This window comes from Eleginops maclovinus, chromosome 3, assembly GCF_036324505.1.
Source record: "Eleginops maclovinus isolate JMC-PN-2008 ecotype Puerto Natales chromosome 3, JC_Emac_rtc_rv5, whole genome shotgun sequence".
Taxonomy (NCBI): domain Eukaryota; kingdom Metazoa; phylum Chordata; class Actinopteri; order Perciformes; family Eleginopidae; genus Eleginops; species Eleginops maclovinus.
Window position 1 is genome coordinate 14,357,616 of NC_086351.1, and position 18,069 is coordinate 14,375,684.

Sequence of the window (18,069 nt, forward strand, 5' to 3'; positions counted from 1 at the left end):
AAAGACCATACTTGGAGATACATTAAAGAGCAGTGCATATAACAAAATGAATTTGGTATTGTTGAAGTAACCACATGAGTTCAAGAAGTCTACACTCTACACAAGTTTTTACAAGTGAAACTGGAGCAGCCTTAAAAGTGTGTGGACAACAAAAGGAAAGATAGTCTTAATCTATCAGTAATGGCAGATCGCCATGAGTAAAAAACAGACACCGTGCTGTTATAAGCAATTTAAAGCCAGGTGTTGTGGCTGCCCTTTGCACTCCAGCATGAGGTAAATCTGTGTATAGAAAAACAAGTCACACCTCTGAAGCTCTGTGTAACATCTGTGATGTCGGTGTGAAATTCAAAAACAACATATTCAGTGAAAACACTAAAGATAATCAACCACTTCTTGTCATGATAATATTCAAGCTCTGAAATAATGTCACACGAAGACCCCTGAGACCCCTTTGTCGACCAGACTCAGAGTTATTGCAGTCTATTTTCAGGGGGACTGGAATATGTGTACCAAATGTTATAGCTATCCCTCCAATAGTCCTGGGGATTGTCCTTTTAAACCATGCCTTATGGACAAGGCATCTCATGATTACGATTTAAATAATCAGCATTAATTCTGTTTGCATCATGATGTGTGCAGTTAATTCCATGGCATACCTGGAGATATGTCAATTTGACTCTACTGGTTGATCAACAGAACAACATTTTCATAAATACAGCTTTTTCAATAGCTTAAAAACACCTCTTACAGTCAGAAAGCCCCATCCAATAGAAACTCCTCCCCCCTCCAAGAAACTGTTACCACTCACATCTAAAAACCTCTCTGGGGTTGTTTGTACGCCTCTCTCTTCAACATTAATAATAGATTTAGATGTTGTATGCTGTTGCTCTCTAGTCACTGTATTCAAAGACCTTTCATTCGTCGTGTAAGTAATAGCAAGCTCCAGTCTTCATTTTTAAATCCCATGTCTCACTCTGTTTCTTTGTCTACAGGTGGATCACGCCTTTAAGGTTTCCTGTATTAAGATTTAAACCCAAGTGGCCCTGGCACTTGTCTCATGATAAATTGATTTGCCATCTTTGGGTCAGACAGCATATTATTTCCTTATTCAAATACGGATATTTCCCCCCCCTATATTTGAGGAGCTTTAGAAGGTGTTCAAACAAAAAAACTTAGCATTAACATCATTTAAGTTAGTCTCTACCACACTGCATATATTTGAGCTCCTGACTTTTACACAGTTGGACTTAAATTGCAGTGGAGCTGTAGGTGCCCTGTATGGAGAAATGGTCAGGGGTTAGAGAAAACTATATTAATCATAATGCTTCGATGCAACGTTGAAACTGTCCCCTTTAATGCCCATTGATTAAGTCATTTTCAGTAATTACTGGAGGAATAGCAAACAAATAATAATAATATATTTATTTTGTAAGCGCTTTTACAGATGCTCAAAGTCACTTTACAGAGGTAATAATAAAAAGACAACAAATAAATAATGTGAAAGTCAGATTAAAATCAAGCAATAAAACAACAATTGCACATTAAAAGCCAGTCTGAAGAGGTGAGTTTTTGTGAGTTTAAAACTGTGGATGGGGGAAAAAGGAAAAACAGCAATCTCTTTCTGAGGCATGAACTGTGCTTCTTGAAAGGTTGAAAAATTGTTTATAACCTAACTGAACTGACAAAAATAAGACAAGATAACATACCTTGTATAACAGTCTCTATAATAAATGCCGCAGTGATTTACAAGCCATTTGAAATAGTTGATGTTGTGCATGAAGGTTAGTGCTGTATCTGTTGGTCCAGAATATAGACACACTGGTGATTCCATATTGAGTGGTTTCTTATGTTATTTTGCACACTGCAGGTTTGCAACTTGTTGAATTACCTATCTTTTTCTTGAAGCTAGATCAGCATCTCATATTTCACTATAGAAATTAAATATTCAAATCAGTGCCTTCCTTGGTGGTCTCTGTGTTGATTCTCTACAGAGGTACTAGAATCAGCGAAGCATCAGTCACTCATACTGATGGCTTACAACAAGTCAGCGGAGTGGTAGGAAAAAAACAATTTACAGAGGGAGGAAGATGATGCAGATAGTAGTTCCTATCTGAAAAAGATTGAATACCCAGTGCACAAGAAAGATTGAACACATTCACCAACTTGGGAGTCTAAAAACAGAGCATCCCCCAGGAGGAGCACGAGGATAAGAGGACGGTATAGCAGCTCGACATGTCTTAAAAATCAGGCGGCAAGGCTTGGACCTTTGGGGTGGGTTGCACTTGAGTACAACAGATGGTGTTGAAACGTTGAAGTTGTGAATGTTGAGAAACAGATGAAGCTGTAAACTCACTAAGCCTGGGTCTTGGGTCAGGACCACCCTGCCAATAAGAAGAGAGAAAACTCCCCACAACCAAGAAATATCTTGGGGTTTTAAAACATAAAATAAGTGTGTGGTACTCAAATTCATGCTGGTAAACAACGCAAACCAATCTGCAATAAACAACTCACTTAAAGGATTGTTTTATCTTTCCAAGAATTACTGCATGCTTTACATTTTTCTCCCTATCCCTCTGACATTTTCAGTCGGGCCTGCATAACAATGCATTACTAGTATGCCCCAATCCCTTACACATCATGAAGCTTTCAAAGACTCATTTGTACTTGCAGGATTCTCCCTAGCAATGCCATTCATGCTAACCAGAACACAATGCAGGCCTGATCAGGGTTAATTAAGCCAGCAAGAGCTCTGTGTTGCCAAGCCTTCCCATCATATTTGTGACATGCTGCCTGTAAGCTTATGCAATATCCAGTTGCTGCTTTCTTTGTACAACTAAAGCAATTCCTAATTAAATGCAAATAAGAATGACCCGGGTTTAAGATGCAAAGCAACACATTCTGATCTCCACGGGGCTCAACATGAAAACTAAATGCAGCGCAACAATGTGCTTCAGACAGAGCGTCTAAATGGAATGACTCATGTCTGTGGAAACTTATTGAAACCTCTAGGAAGACGAATGGACTCTCCAAACTGTCATTAAAGTTATATGATTCATATTTGTAGTCAATCTTGCCATCCCTCCTCTTATTACCCATCATCCGGGATTCCAAAAATGCTCTTCATCCTGTCTTTCAATCCAGAGACACACTGATCTCTTGCTCTCCTCTTTTCCCTTACCTCCCTCAGCCATCTGTCACAGTGGGGTCCTGGCTGCCAAGCATCTACTTTGAAAAAGATTCAACCGTCTCTCATTTAACATTTTCTCGGTTAGATTCAATCTTTCTTGTTGGTCTCTTTAAATTCCAACACTTTTTTAGAGTCCTTTAATATAGCGGTCCTATTTAACACTTTTTCATTCTCATTCATAACATGCAGTAGAATCGTCAGTGCTGTTTTTATTGCAATACTATTCTTCTGCTTGTGGTATTTTTATGTAAGGATTCTTTAATCTTAAAATTTGACCACCCTAATTCACAGATTTGTATTCTAAAGTACATAAAATAGTAGAGCAGTACTGACCTAAAAATGCAAAACTCAATACCTAAACTTTCCAAAATGAACTTAACAAATAATGTCACATATAAAATAATGTCACATATAAAAGTGTAATTCCTAAGAAAATAGCTTTTTAAAGATTTAGTTGCAACAAAAGTTTAACATCTCAGCAGCTGCCATCTGAGCATCTGGCCAAATTCATGAAATTAAGCTACCTGTATTCAAATATACTGAATTGTAAAGTGATAGCAGCTCTTATTATAAATGGACAGATAGTTGAAAGTCTGCAAATGATCCAAAACTTTATTTTCATTGCTTTATTCACTGTTTCAAATGAAACAGTAGCTTAAAGATCCCTTGATTTTGTAAGATACTGCATTCAACATTGATTCCGTAATGACTATTCTTCAAAGGCAAACTGTAGCATCATTGTTTTAGTAAAACAATCAGCCTTAAGATGCCAGGAATGTTGGCACCACAGTGTTGTGTCAGCCAGCCTCTATTACTTAGCTTCAGTGCTCTCTGTAGCGGAGACTAAACACAGAGGGTTTGTTTCAGCATTTTTCTATCATACATCAAAACAAAGAAAAACATGTTTTTGAATTCAAAGTCACTTATTTTAGTAAAAATTATATTCTAGGTCTAACTTCAACTTTAATTGATTTTCCTCTGCAGTACTGAGAGTCAGTCTCACATTCACATTGTGATTCTGCACTTAGCTATTACATCAGAAGTGAAACTCAGGCTTATTCAACTGTGAACATGAGTGCTTGGGGGCTTGTTATCTGAATGATGTATTGATTCTTGTCACACCTTCAAACCTTGGTTCTGTTCTTTCTGTCAACTAGTGAAGACTGAAAACTTATCAGCGTATGTAAAATTAAATCAGTCCTGACCTGGCAATAAACAATTATTTCCAAGTTGAGCAGAGAATAGCTGAAGTATCGAATGATGTTGACCGCAGGTTTTAATAATGACCTTTTTTTCCCTCACATACTGTAATTGCTGCCACTGAGGGGTAAAGTCGAAAGTGTGTGTTGTTTCGAAGGAACAGGAAAGTAGTCATTCAGGAGCAAAACATAGCAATACAGCTCTGTCTGTGGTATCCGTATGAGATTTGTTGCAAGTTTAGTTTTTCTTCTGAATGTTAGGTGTGTTCGGATTGCATTTATATTCAGCTGGCTGCCCACGGTGCACTGTAGTCTGGGACAACTAATTGCCATGTTTTTGTCAACGATTTGAACAACTCTCTAAAACATCACCCTGCTCGAGGAACAAACAACTGTAGAAATCCTTCTTGACCTTTGCCAGAATGCTTTAAGGCAGGCCTTTAGAGCTTTGAAAGGCTATTGTCCCTGAGATACAGACTAGTGCTTGATTAAATATTCTGTTTAAATTCCCCTGCGTTATCATGAATGGACCCCTATTTCTTATCACCTAATGCCAGTCCCTTTTATAAATATTTACCCCAGAAAGTTGTGCCGGCAGAAGAATACCGATTCTATGGCAGCAAACCTTCACGCCGAGGGGGAAGAAGAGTATGGCATGCCGCTGAGTATTAGATTAAAAAGAGACTAAATTAATACAGCATCTGTTCTTCCTCTCATTCACTAGGATTTAATATGTTTATATTCTCTGTATATTTGATCAGACTGCACTACCATCTGTGCTGATTTACAGTATGTTTATCATTTGAGTCCTTTGGGCAGTGGCCATTGCTGTGATAGACAATGTCTGAACTATACCTCAATTAAAAAGATTTCACAATGTCCAGATTTCCTTAAAAAAAAAAGAAAAACACTATTACGAAAAGACTGTTGTTGCCATTGTTGGAGACTCTCCAGAACAAATAGGGACTTGCAAGATCCAGTTTAATTTAGTCAATTTTTGATCATAAGACTTTACAACTCCACATTTTGAAAGAGAAGCCTTGGGCTAATAATTGAAGTCCAAGCTGGGACAACTGAAATGGGAGCAGTATGGTATCATCTGAATAAAAACAACAAGTCAAAAGCTCCTTTTAGAAAACACATTTGTTTCCAAAGACCAACATCGACAAGTAAACTTATCTTCCACAATCAGTAGTTTACTCGTTCAAAGAAGAAGTTATTTTCATGTTTATTTGTTGCAAGAGAATATAATTATCTCACTAACAATTCCATCTCAAGAGAAGCTATGTCTAAACCTATTTTAGTGGATTTTAAAAAGCTGTAAGCTTTTAACAAATTGTTGCTATGTCTGGTTTCTCAACAGTGAGTTTACTTATTTGCAGCCTTATATAAGTTGTTGAGCCAACTGTCAACCGTAGCAGAGGGAGATGACTCACAAGTTCACGTGGGTGTGCACGTTTCGTAAAACCACAAAGACTTGCTCTTCACACAGCTTGAAATATATTGTGGTCGCTTTCAAGGGCATATTCTTTTAGAGGACTCTTGAGTTTCCACCAAAATGCAAGCCACTGTAACCATACAATTTATTTGAAGTGAGCATACCATTAATCTTCTGAAGCCTGATTTATTTTGATTTAAAATGTCTGCAATACATTTTTAAAAAGCACCATAACTAATGTTCAAATTGACTTACAATTAAGTGGTTATTTCTAGCAAAAATAATAATCACACCAAACATTTTCTTTCTCTATCCGTCCAAATTCAGGCTACAAAATGAAGATTTACACAGATGGCATGAGAAACACTTTAAATGCACATCATGCTTGACACTCTACTCTTGCAGAATAATGCTCAGGAGTTGGAAGTTCTTCGCCTCCCTCAAGCATCTCCGAAAACTCTCTCAAACTCAGTTTAAAAGTATTGCTCACTCACAACTCAGAGGCTGAAAGAGAACCCTAATCAGAAACAGTGTGACAGTCGCAGAGTTTTTATCAGCCCTGCCCCTCTCCTTTGTGATTTAGTTACTGTGCCGGCGCTGTCAGCCCCGGCGCCATCTATCAACCTATGTCGATTCACAGAGCCGCAAGCTCAACGCCACAGCGATTGCTTCCACCCATTCCTTGTTTTCCCTCAGGCACTTCTATTTAGATTTTGTCAAGATACACTCATCACAGTTTATGCATTGTTTCGGAGTGATGGGCATGGGAGGAGTCTTCTTATACCTTCAAGTCCTTTTTGTTAATGCTCCAAACTCCCCTCCTCAACAGATAAGAAAAAGGATGTGTAACATGTACTTGGGGATTATTGTGAGCCAGCCAACAAAGCCAAGTAATATTATGAATTAAAGGAGCTAATATGGATCTGTGTTCAACACCACCTGTTGCTCACCATTGCTAAGCGCTCATGTTCATTTCAAGGAGATTACATTTTATTAACTGACTCTGATTAAGTTCTGAGACAAGAATTGACTTCATGTGACAGAGGGTGAAAAACAAACAAGTACAGTCAGTAAAATACCCCGAATTGAATCATAAAGAAGTGGCTGCAGTTTAGAGAGATTAGACTCTGCATGTATCATTATTTGAGGTTAGCAAACACTTGACTACTTACAAATTCATCAAACACGCTTTAAATTTGCATTCTTTACAAGTCACGTTTCTGGCTATACCTCACACAATTTAGGTCTGACCTTTACTTAACTTTACCTAGCTGCATTTTCAGCTGCTAATTCCTCCACTGTCACCAGTTTCAGTTTCGGTGCTCAGCAGTAGTGTTGTAGTACTCGACACTCTTTGGTCTCGGTGGTCTCGGTCTCGAAGGGATTTCAAAAAACAGGTGTGGTGTATTAAATCAGTTCATATACAGTTAGTTACTCTCTGAGGTCATAGAGAGTGCAGAGAGTGATGTGGTACAACAGGATGTTGTATAGCAAACCTCTGGAATATGTCAGAAGGCCTCCAGGGATGAGTAAGAAAAAGACCAACGTATATCTCACCTTATTTGGGATACGCGCAAGACATGGTGTTCGAACGTATAGATCACCTTATTTGGGTACACATTCTTATAGAACATCGCATTTTGTCACACACCCACATTTCTCCTATAAATTGCATGCACAAAGAGATTTCGGGGGGACTTCCACAATTGGCTCTGGGAACCCCGTATCGCCCGTGTTGGTGTATGATACTATGCTGTTGTAATAAACCTTATTATATACAAGCTGGTGTCTCCGGAGACTTCTTCATCATCTTCGCAAACATCGCTACAAGATATACTTCACAGGTAAAATCGTCCTGGTGCTGTATCATTCGGCTACTATTATGGGCCCTTCTTCAAATGCAACCAATGAGATGCATCTATTTTAGAATCATATTTTTTCTCATTTGCACTGCCTACACTCTAACGTCATTTCACGAGCTGACCTCTCTCACTCACCAACACTTATCATCCACCTCCAATCATCATCTGACTGAAAATGACAGCGAATTCTGTAGTGACAAAATTTGGATACACAGACCGTAAGGAGTTTGTCTGTCCAAGAACACACAAAAAGAAGCATTTTGCTGTGTGCAAATTTGGCAAAACTACTCTGAAGGAGACTGCTGGGACTACCTCGACGTTCACCAGGCACCTGGAGAGAAAACACGGCGAGAGGTAAACTAACATAGCCGGGCTCTGCTCTTCAAACTCTGGGGGGTGAAAAGCGTCCCAACCACCTCACGAGCAAACAGACATTTGTCAGGGTTGGGGAAACAGGACCCAAGTGCAGTAAATCAAGAGGAAGCAGGTAAGGGTCAAAAACAAAAACAAAAAGCGAGCTTTATTCAAAAGCTGTTGACGACCACACGAATCAAGGGGAACACAGGACATGAAAAACACTTAGCTCCAGACATGAAGGGCGACAGGAACAGGCAGGTATCATGGACAAGATCAGTGAAGAAATGACGACGACCGAACAACAGACAAAAGGGAAACAGGGACTAAATACACAAGGGTAATCACAAGAGAGAGACAGCTGGAAGGGGGAGGAGAAACACAGGGGCAACAGGTGAACACAATAAGCAATCAGGCACAGGAGGGAAACCCAGACAGGAAATGAAGCTTAACATGAAACAAGAAGGGAAAACATTTCAAAATAAAACACACAACACAAAGACATGACAGATACGAAACACGGATCATGACAACATTGTATGTAATTTATTATTGTAAAAAATACTTTACATGAACGCAAGGTATAATCTGTTAAAGACCCGAAATGTCAGTTAACTTAATTGGTTAACTTAACCTCGGCTAACTGCAGATAGCTAGCTCTAGCAGTGGTAACAAACTGGTCATAGACAGTAACCACTATAATTTTATTTGACCAAGTACATTTCCTAACAAATTCACCGGGGGAAGAATATAGCTATCGAATCATAGTTAAAGTGAGAATTTGGGGGCTAGTGCTGCGTTGCTAGTGATAGATAGACAAGAGTAGGAATATATAATGTGCACAACCAGATGTGCATTTTAGGACTTTAGGTTTTATATGCTAAAACCTGGTTTCTTTTCTTCTTACCAGTAAGAAGATAGTTTGTTGTGATTGAATATGACCCAATATCTTACAGAATCCTCTCTCCTAATTTGCAGATGGTTGGAGTACAAGGCCAAAGGAGGTCTTGCACCAGCAGACAGCCAACAACCCTCAATATCATTATTTGCAAAGAGAGTGCCGTTGTATGCCCAAAGTTCACCCAGGCAACTAGCCATCACAAATGCCATCCTACAGGATCTGGGTATCGGTTGCTCTCTCCCCCTGTCTTTGGTAGAAAATCAGCATTTCAGACACTTTTTAGAGGTCATGGATTGCAAGTACACACCTGTGTCCAGAACAACCTTGACAGAGAAACGTATACCAGAGCTAGTCAAGAAGGTGAAGGGGATCATCATTGCAGAACTGGAGGATCAGACGAGTGTGGCAGTAACTACTGATCTCTGGTCAGATCGGAAGCTTCGCTCCTTTCTTGGAGTTACTGCTCACATCAGTTGTAAGGACAAGGACTGCTATCATCTGAGGTCATTTTTGCTTGACTGTCGGCGGTTCACTGGGAAGCATTGTGGTGAACGTATTGCCTCAGCTTTTGACGAGATTTTAGAGGAGTAAAGAGTTAGCCACAAAATTATACTAACCGACAATGCCTCCAATATGAAACGGGCGTTCAAAGTGCGTATGCAAGACCAACCTGACAGTGACAGTAATGGTGACGACTTGGACGATGAGATGATATGGAGGACCTTGATGCTTTTGCACAGCCACCAGTGTCAGGTGAGCGGCTGTCTTGTTTTGCCCACTCTCTCCAATTGGTCATCCATGATGGCATGAAGGAGGTGAAGGCCATATCCATAGCTATATCAAAAGCCTCCAAACTCACATCGCTGTTACACAGCAGCTCCCAGTATAGGGACAGATTTGAGGCGCTCTTTGGGGCTATTAGGTCTTTCCCAGCAGCCAACACTACTCGCTGGAATAGCACAGGCAGATCCAAGCTCTCACCGCTCTTGACCACAAAGTCCTTCCAGAGATGTGCAGTGACAATCTGGTATTTTCAGCAAGAGAATGGAATCAGTTAAAAGAATGATGTGCTGTTCTTCAAGGCTACCAATCTCACAGAAGGAGACAAAGCAGTGACCATAAGCATAGTGGTCCCCACAGTGCTGGATCTGAGAACCCATCTCCTGAAGATGGAAAATAGCCTGCAGATCGTGCCTATAGTGAGGGCACTGCGTAAGTCTTAAGAAATAAGATATTCGGGAATTTTCAGGAGGAAACAAATGGAAGAGGGCAATCCTGAGGAGCCATTTAGCCACCGGATCTATATTCTGGCTACTATGCTGGACACACAGCTTGGGTTAAGTTGGGTGGACTTAGATGTTACCAATGGGGAACAAGGAGCACAACTTCAGAAGTTCAGAGATGACCTTAAAAAGTGCAGGTGCAATATATTATTATTGTTATTCCAGCTTATTATTATTACTATTGTTGTTATTAATAGCGGCAGACATTATTTCTCTCTAAAGCTAATCTCATTATTTGTGTGTGTGTGTGTGTATGTGTGTGTGTGTGTGTGTGTGTGTGTGTGTGTGTGTGTGTGTGTGTGTGTGTGTGTGTGTGTGTGTGTGTGTGTGTGTGTGTGTGTGTGTGTGTGTGTGTGTGTGTGTTTTCTCTGTGTGCTCATGTTGTTCCAGACGTTTTGATCTCAGAGGTGGAGACCATAATGGGCAGTGATGCAGCTGACTTAATGGTTGACACAGAGGACTCACCCAGTGATTCTCCGCCTGCAAAACACCAGCGCCTGTTGTCCCAATATAAAACGTTTAGACAACGCAATTCCACCCAGGACACCTCAAGTGCAACGCAGATAAGCAAATACTTTGATGCCATTAATGACTGAGGCACTGATGATGCGCTTGTCTTTTGGGCCAAAAACCATGAAAGGTGTCCCCAATGCCACCCTGTTGTCCTGAAGGTACTGTCTGTCCCTGCCTCCTCCGCACCAGTGGAGAGGGTTTTCAGTAGAGGAGGCATTATTATGAGGCCCCACCGAGCATGTCTAGGTCACAGTGTGTTGCAATCACTAGTGTTCCTGAAGTGCAACCAAGTTCTTCTTTGAATTTGGGAATGTATAGCCTAGATACACCCAAATGTTTAAAGGTTCACACACTGGCACTTCTTTACAGCTACTTTCCATTAGTGGGTTTTATAATGACACTCCAACAATCTTTTACAGTTTGTGTTGAATTTGTATTTTTGTATCCATCTTTTATTGTATTTTATGTATCTGAGTGTGTGTGTGTGTGAGAGAGAGAGAGAGAGAGAGAGAGAGAGAGAGAGAGAGAGAGAGAGAGAGAGAGAGTGTGTAAGTGAGTGAGAGATAATTGTTTAATTATTGTCATTATGGTTGGACAAAATAAATGTCATCATTGACCTTTGAATAACAGACTATAGTATGGGCACTGTGTTGACATTAGGAGCTGTCTCACTTACATTAAGCCATTTCAGTGATATTTATGTTATATAATGCAATTAATAGATAATGCTATTTCAGTTTATGTAATTGAATTGATTCTATATAATCTAGAGAGTAATTATCATTTAAATCAATCATGTGTTTACCATTCATTAGAAAACAGGATCCTGGAGTTGCAACTCACACTGGGGCTTCACACTCTTAAATGCAAGGGATCCTTTACATAGGAGTCATATTCCATAATAATCCCTAATAATCCATAATTATTGAAATAACTGGGTAAATTGAAAAAGTTGAATGCCTATAAAGTCTCAATCCTTTAAAAGGGCACTTGTAGTTGCATGCATTTGCTACACAAAGTTTCTTTCACCCAAACACAGCCCATATACAATGAATGAAACATTAAGAAAGACATGTACTGTGCCTGTCGATGAAATTATGCCATAATAGGTGTACTGATTTTATGCCTACAATTCGATAGTGTCATGACGATTCTAACACTAGTCTTTTTTCGGTCTCAGTCTTGGTCTCAGTCTGTCTTGGTCTTGGTCTCGATACTCCCCGGTCTTGGTAGTGTTTTGGTCTCAGTTAAGGCGGTCTCGACTACATCACTACTCAGCAGGTAACATACAGCTGGATTTATCAGAGCTGTATGTGTTTATTCAAACAAGAAAATGATCTAGGGTAAAAAATAGAAGAAGCAAAAGATTAATTTCATGTCTTGAGCATTCTTGCTAGTCTGTTTACAGTGGGAATTCTTTATCAGATTACAGCAGTTAGATCTCTTTTAAGGAGGTAGTGTTCCTTTCATATTGCCTCTAGGCAGCTGAGGGCGTTTTAATTCTCACTATTCTAACAAAGATTGGTGATTAGTTTAACTTCTCATCACTATTAATTACTGTTTTTTCTGTATTTGGCACACATTTCCTTTTCATTTTGTTCACAACTTCTCCAACAGAATCCACCTCCCACCGGATACTCAACTGTTGCTGAATAAGCCAGTTTAGACTGTAGAAAAGGGATCAGAGAGGGTTGCCAGATTCAAGTTTTGCTCTTTGAAGAACAGCAGGTCTGTTCAGCAACACTGAGCCAATATACCATATAACACCATTTCTCTTTATCACCTCTGTACCTCCCCGAAATTCAATTGAACAATTTCTGTACTAATCCCTCAATGCGGATGTAATCCCTGAAAGTCACAAAATAACTGAGCCCATCCAATTGCACAATCCAAGAATTAAACTCACTGTTTCAATTGAAAATATATTCACACAGCATTGTTCTGTCTTGCTAAAGACTTTCGTCATTCACTCGGAGAAGGGAGTTATTTTAACTGCTCTAAGACTCTTCAACATTGACTTGATTATTGTGAGGAAAAATAAAATTAGGGATTGTAGGGAGTATCAAAATGGCTTCTCTTTTTCTATAAGCATGAAAATCTTGTTACACTTCTGTCGGAAAATGGTGCTGCAGGTGCATGGGTAATTGAATGGTGTGTATCAAGGAACAGATGAGCGGAGGAAGTGTTCAGGCCTCAACAAAAGATCCCGAGCCATCTGGAGTCTTTTGAGAAAACTCATACTGAGGCAGAGAAGGAGGAGGAGGAATGGGGGGGGGGGGGGGGGGGGGGGGGGGAGAAGAAGGATGGCACTCTTCACCAGGTGATGGATTTTTAGAATTGGAACATAAAGACTCTGCTGCGAGGCACAATGTAAATAAAGGGAGCATATCTATTGGGTTAGAGGATCAGGGAATGAGATTTTGACAGACACACAACCATCAATACCCTAATTTATTCAGTATCTAAATCAGTCATACAGATTATGCTAATCCTCTGTCATAATCCCATTTACATATGATACACGCATTATGAGCAATACAATCATTACAGTGCAAGTAAATGTTTTATACTAACAGGAAATTATGAGCCTTAATTCTAACAAGCATATTTTATCTTGCTATGTAAATGCCATAATCATCTTATCACCTAGGCATGTGGACACAAATAAAAAATGTAATACTCAATGGTATTGATTTAAATATAAAATGTTGTTTTTGAATTGTTGAGATAATATCCTGATAGCTGCCTGCATGTATCTGTTCTTCATCAGTAAGCGTATTTTCCACACGTCAGAGGGCTAGTTCTGTAACGAGAGCCAAAGCAGAGACATGACCAGCGGCTCACATGTAACACAAGTCAAATTTGTAACTGCCCTAATTTGCGAGCTACGCTTGATTTATTTTGCCTTTGTAATGTTTTTTGTCTCAGAATGCCACCAAATAGGTAGAGGAAGATAAGGTAAATGCCAAATGTGCCATAAATGGGGAGCCTGCGAGCTAGTTCAGGCAGTCAACTCAAGCACCAATCATACGATACCTTCGTACACAACGCCCCCTGCCGCTCTTACAACCAACCAAATACAGACTCCTTAATTTGCCACGCTATTTAAGCTACCAGATCTGCCTCCATATGCATGGCTAATGCCGTTTCTGCTGCTGCTTCACGTTGCTGCTGTTTACCTGCCCCACCACCACCCCAGCTTCCACCCAGCATCCACCTGTAGGCTCAGGTGGTTAGTTATCTAATCATCACTCAATGTACTATGTTAATATGTGGAGTGGTGAGGCCCGAGCCTAGACGCCAAACTCAAACTATATACTGCTATAATAAACATATTAATGAAACACGTGAGTTGTCTGAACATGCATTATAACTGATCAGACAGAGTTTCTCTATGATCACAGGCTTACACATTAAGCATACTCTGTATAGACCAATGCTCACTTCTGTCATTCAATTACATCCAAAATCAGATACAAGCATTCTATATTTAACATTTCTGTCAAATTTGATTATACCATGAAGATGTAGTCAATTTGCTTTCCTACAAGGAAGGTCAGGGATTCACCAGCTTGACATAAAACTTAATTGTATAATGCCTTTTTTTTTAGCCCTGTTGAACAACGCTAAAACAATGTTACTGTGGCACTCTGAGATTCCCTTGGAATGAAGAGTGCATTACAAATTAAATATATTATTATTATTATGTTTCACTTGATGCTCACATGCGCTGTAATTGTAACTTCAGGTTTAACTTCTCTTTTATTTGTTTTGGTTAAACAACTTGGGATAGCAGACACATGTAGGTCTGTGAAATACTATTGAAATGCAAAATAATGTATCATCATGGTGACTTTCCTGTACTTAATTTTGTTAGTTTTTGCTGTGAACCCAGTATTATAGTGTTAACACTACAGCCAAAGTCAGATTTAATAGAAAGATTTTAGGTTATAGTCAAGGAACAGGAGCTGAAGAAGAATGGCCCTCTGAATGTTAGTTCTCCACGAGTGAGCAAAAGGTTATTCAAACAACAACGCCCACGAAACAAGTCTATCCAACCCCTAAGCTGCACTGGCACAAGCCTACTGTTAGAAAAACACAATGTCCAGGCTTCTTAAGAGTCTCCCACCTTATCGTTATCAGGGTATAATGTGTTGGGAGTCAGTAAGCCTGCTGTATACAGAGAGGTTAAAGGGCAGAAGGAGGGAATTCATTATCATTGAGCCGCTACGGGCTTTGGCAAGAGAGAGAGAGAGACCTTCAGATAGGGCATACGTGCTTCCTCCTCACCTTCAGCAGCCTCCAGTATCTACGCAAACAGCTCGTGATAAATAGGCCTGATCAGAATGCCAGCTGATTGGTGAACAAGTAGCAACGAGGATACAGCGAAGATGAAGAGCAGGTAAGAAGTCTCTCTTTTAGAAACAGGCTGAATTTATTTCCTATGTTGTCATTTCTAAGAGTACGAGCACCACTGTCAATATTAATGCCAGCAAGGACAATGTAATGTTTGTGAGGTGATCAAGTCAAATGTTGATTCTCTCATAAGACTATATTAGAAGAATATGAGCCAGTGACTCAGTAGGGGTTACAAAGCTGGTGACTGACTGACCGTGTGAAGAGCAAATTCAGTCTAAAACTACTACTGATGGGGCCTCACAACTTCCAAGCAATGACTGTCTGCTTCATTACATTACATTACATCACATTTCATTTGGCTGGTGCTTTTATCCAAGCCAACTTACAATAAGTGCAAAAAACATAGAGAATCAAACTCCAAGGAAAGTGCATATATATTCACCTCAAGCAAGTCAGCAAGTCAATGCGAGGAACCTTGCTGGGAGCATTACTGTTTTGAAAAGACATTTGACTTTTGAAAAATGCTATGCTTAATCACTCTCTTCCTTAGCGTTAGGTGAGAAGATCGATACCAATTAACCCTAATCCTACCAACAGTTATCTCACAGGGATTTTCCTGTATTTATTCAGTTTACCGTGGCTTTGTCAATCAATGTGTTACTATGACTTCATGATGGTTTGGTTTTCTGTTTTAAGTAGCAATTTTAAAAAGGTCAATGTATTGGGGTCATGGAGGATTGTTCCTGGATGCACATTTTTGTCCTGTAATGACATTTAAATCTACTATATAGAAAATTAGGTGAGAGTGGGAGAAATATGTCATGCTCTTTATACTTTCCCATGCACTGACTGGGTACACATATTAGTGAGTGCATTAAAGGGACTGGAGAACAGGTATTACATTTTCCACTTTGATTCATTTCTAATTTACAGTCTGATGAACCATTGTTCAGTTCCTCATATGATTACATCCCTGATACCACAGTGATTTTCCCAAGGATTTCTAATAATAACAAAAGCAAGAGATCATATGAGAATGCCACAATAACAAAGGATGTGAGAAAACCTGGCAACACAGAAGAGATTTATCAGACCAAAAAAAAGACAAATGGAAAAATAAGTTGGCTTTCTGTCACTTGGCAGAAAGACGAGGCGGTTTAATAACTCTGAACAAAGCCGCTCCCTCTATCAAGTCAAACCTTTAATTAGAAAACACGATAGGAGACCAAGGCCACCCAATATTACCTCGACAACCTTGATACAAATCATACAAAGCAAATGAAGCGTTCAAAGGGGGAGTGGAGAGGAGCGAAAGCTTTGCAGCGCAACTCAGAGAGGAACCAAGAAAGAGGGAGAGGAGTGAAGCTGAGAGGAGAGGTACGGTGAGCCGCTCAAGAAACAGGCGTATGAAAATTGATGGAGTCTGGGGAGGCAATTGATAGTTAGAGGACAGGAAGCAGGCTGTAAAGCAATTATCACTATCTCTGACGTTTGATTTAAGACTGTCTAAGTGTGTACTACTGCAAATTAATCACACCCAGGGTAGGTACATCAGGAGCCCATTTCTGCCTTAAATTTCAATGATTCTTCTCCATCACCGGAAAATGTACTTAAGCAATATTCTAATTAGTGCAGCATATGAATTTCCACTCACTCAGGGTAGACATGTTATGCATGAGTGTGTGTGTGTGTGTGTGTGTGTGTGTGTGTGTGTGTGTGTGTGTGTGTGTGTGTGTGTGTGTGTGTGTGTGTGTGTGTGTGTGTGTGTGTGTGTGTGTGTGTGTGTTTGTGTGTGTGTGGGGGAAAGATGCTGAAGGCATAGCTTGATGAGACAGTTACCTTATATGAATGCACAAGTGAAGAGCCAGCTTAAATCACCCTAAGCAAAGCTCCAGACAAATATCTACGATGCTTAACCCACACAAACATCCTCATATTGAGAATAATGTAGGAACAAGATATATAGACATGTGTAAACAAAAACAAGCATTAACCCCTGAGCCACTTCATCCCACCATAGACTGTATATATAAATCCACACACATACAGAGCATACATATATCGCATACATAAAGAACATGTTCTTCCCACAAGGACGCAGCATAAGATGCCACACCAACTATTGTTCCCACAGGAATATCAACATGAATAACATTAGATTTAATCATGTGATACAATTCCTAGTCAGTTAAGCAAATGTGTTTAACAATAATATTCTTGTGTTTATTTTCACCAAAGGTTTAATTCAGCAAAGTTGATGGCGTACAGAATGTTGTCAGTAATCCAGGCTAAAGATGGCCTGAAATTAATATTCTGGTATGTGACATGAACAAGGCAGAGCCATCAATAAAATGCATTCCTAAAGAACTCGATTGACCTGCAAGTTAATTTTTAAGAGACGTAACGCATCAGTAATGCAGATCGTTTGTGCCCCCTAATGGAAAAATTCATTCTTGCTAACATTGGTTTTCCTGGGATGAAATAAATGTTGCCGGAGTTATTGAGATTTTCTGTTCTACATACTATTGAAAGTACTTTGTCCAAGAAAAAAGGTCTTTATTCATATTTTAATCATGTAAACTGTACAGAGGAGAGAAGCCATCTGTTTTGTATTCATGCCACTGTAACCTGCGGCAGTTGTATTAATGTGATACTGTATCAACGTGCAGTAGTAAACAGGCCAACAGTGCCACAGTAGCTTTCTTCATTCCAATTCTCATTAAAAAAGTTATCTAATGATTGGTTTTTGCTTGTGCTGAAGCTTTTTTTTTTTTACAACTTTTTTCTACAAACCTATTTTCAGAATGTTATGAACTGTTTGCATGAACACTTTATTCCATATTAGGCCTTTACCAAAAATAAAGTCTATACTGCTTCTTCATTATTTATGCCCTTGTATTTAAAAACCAAATATATTAGCGGATACAATATGTATATCCATATCTTTTGTCTTTTAATAATGTCTTTTTACTT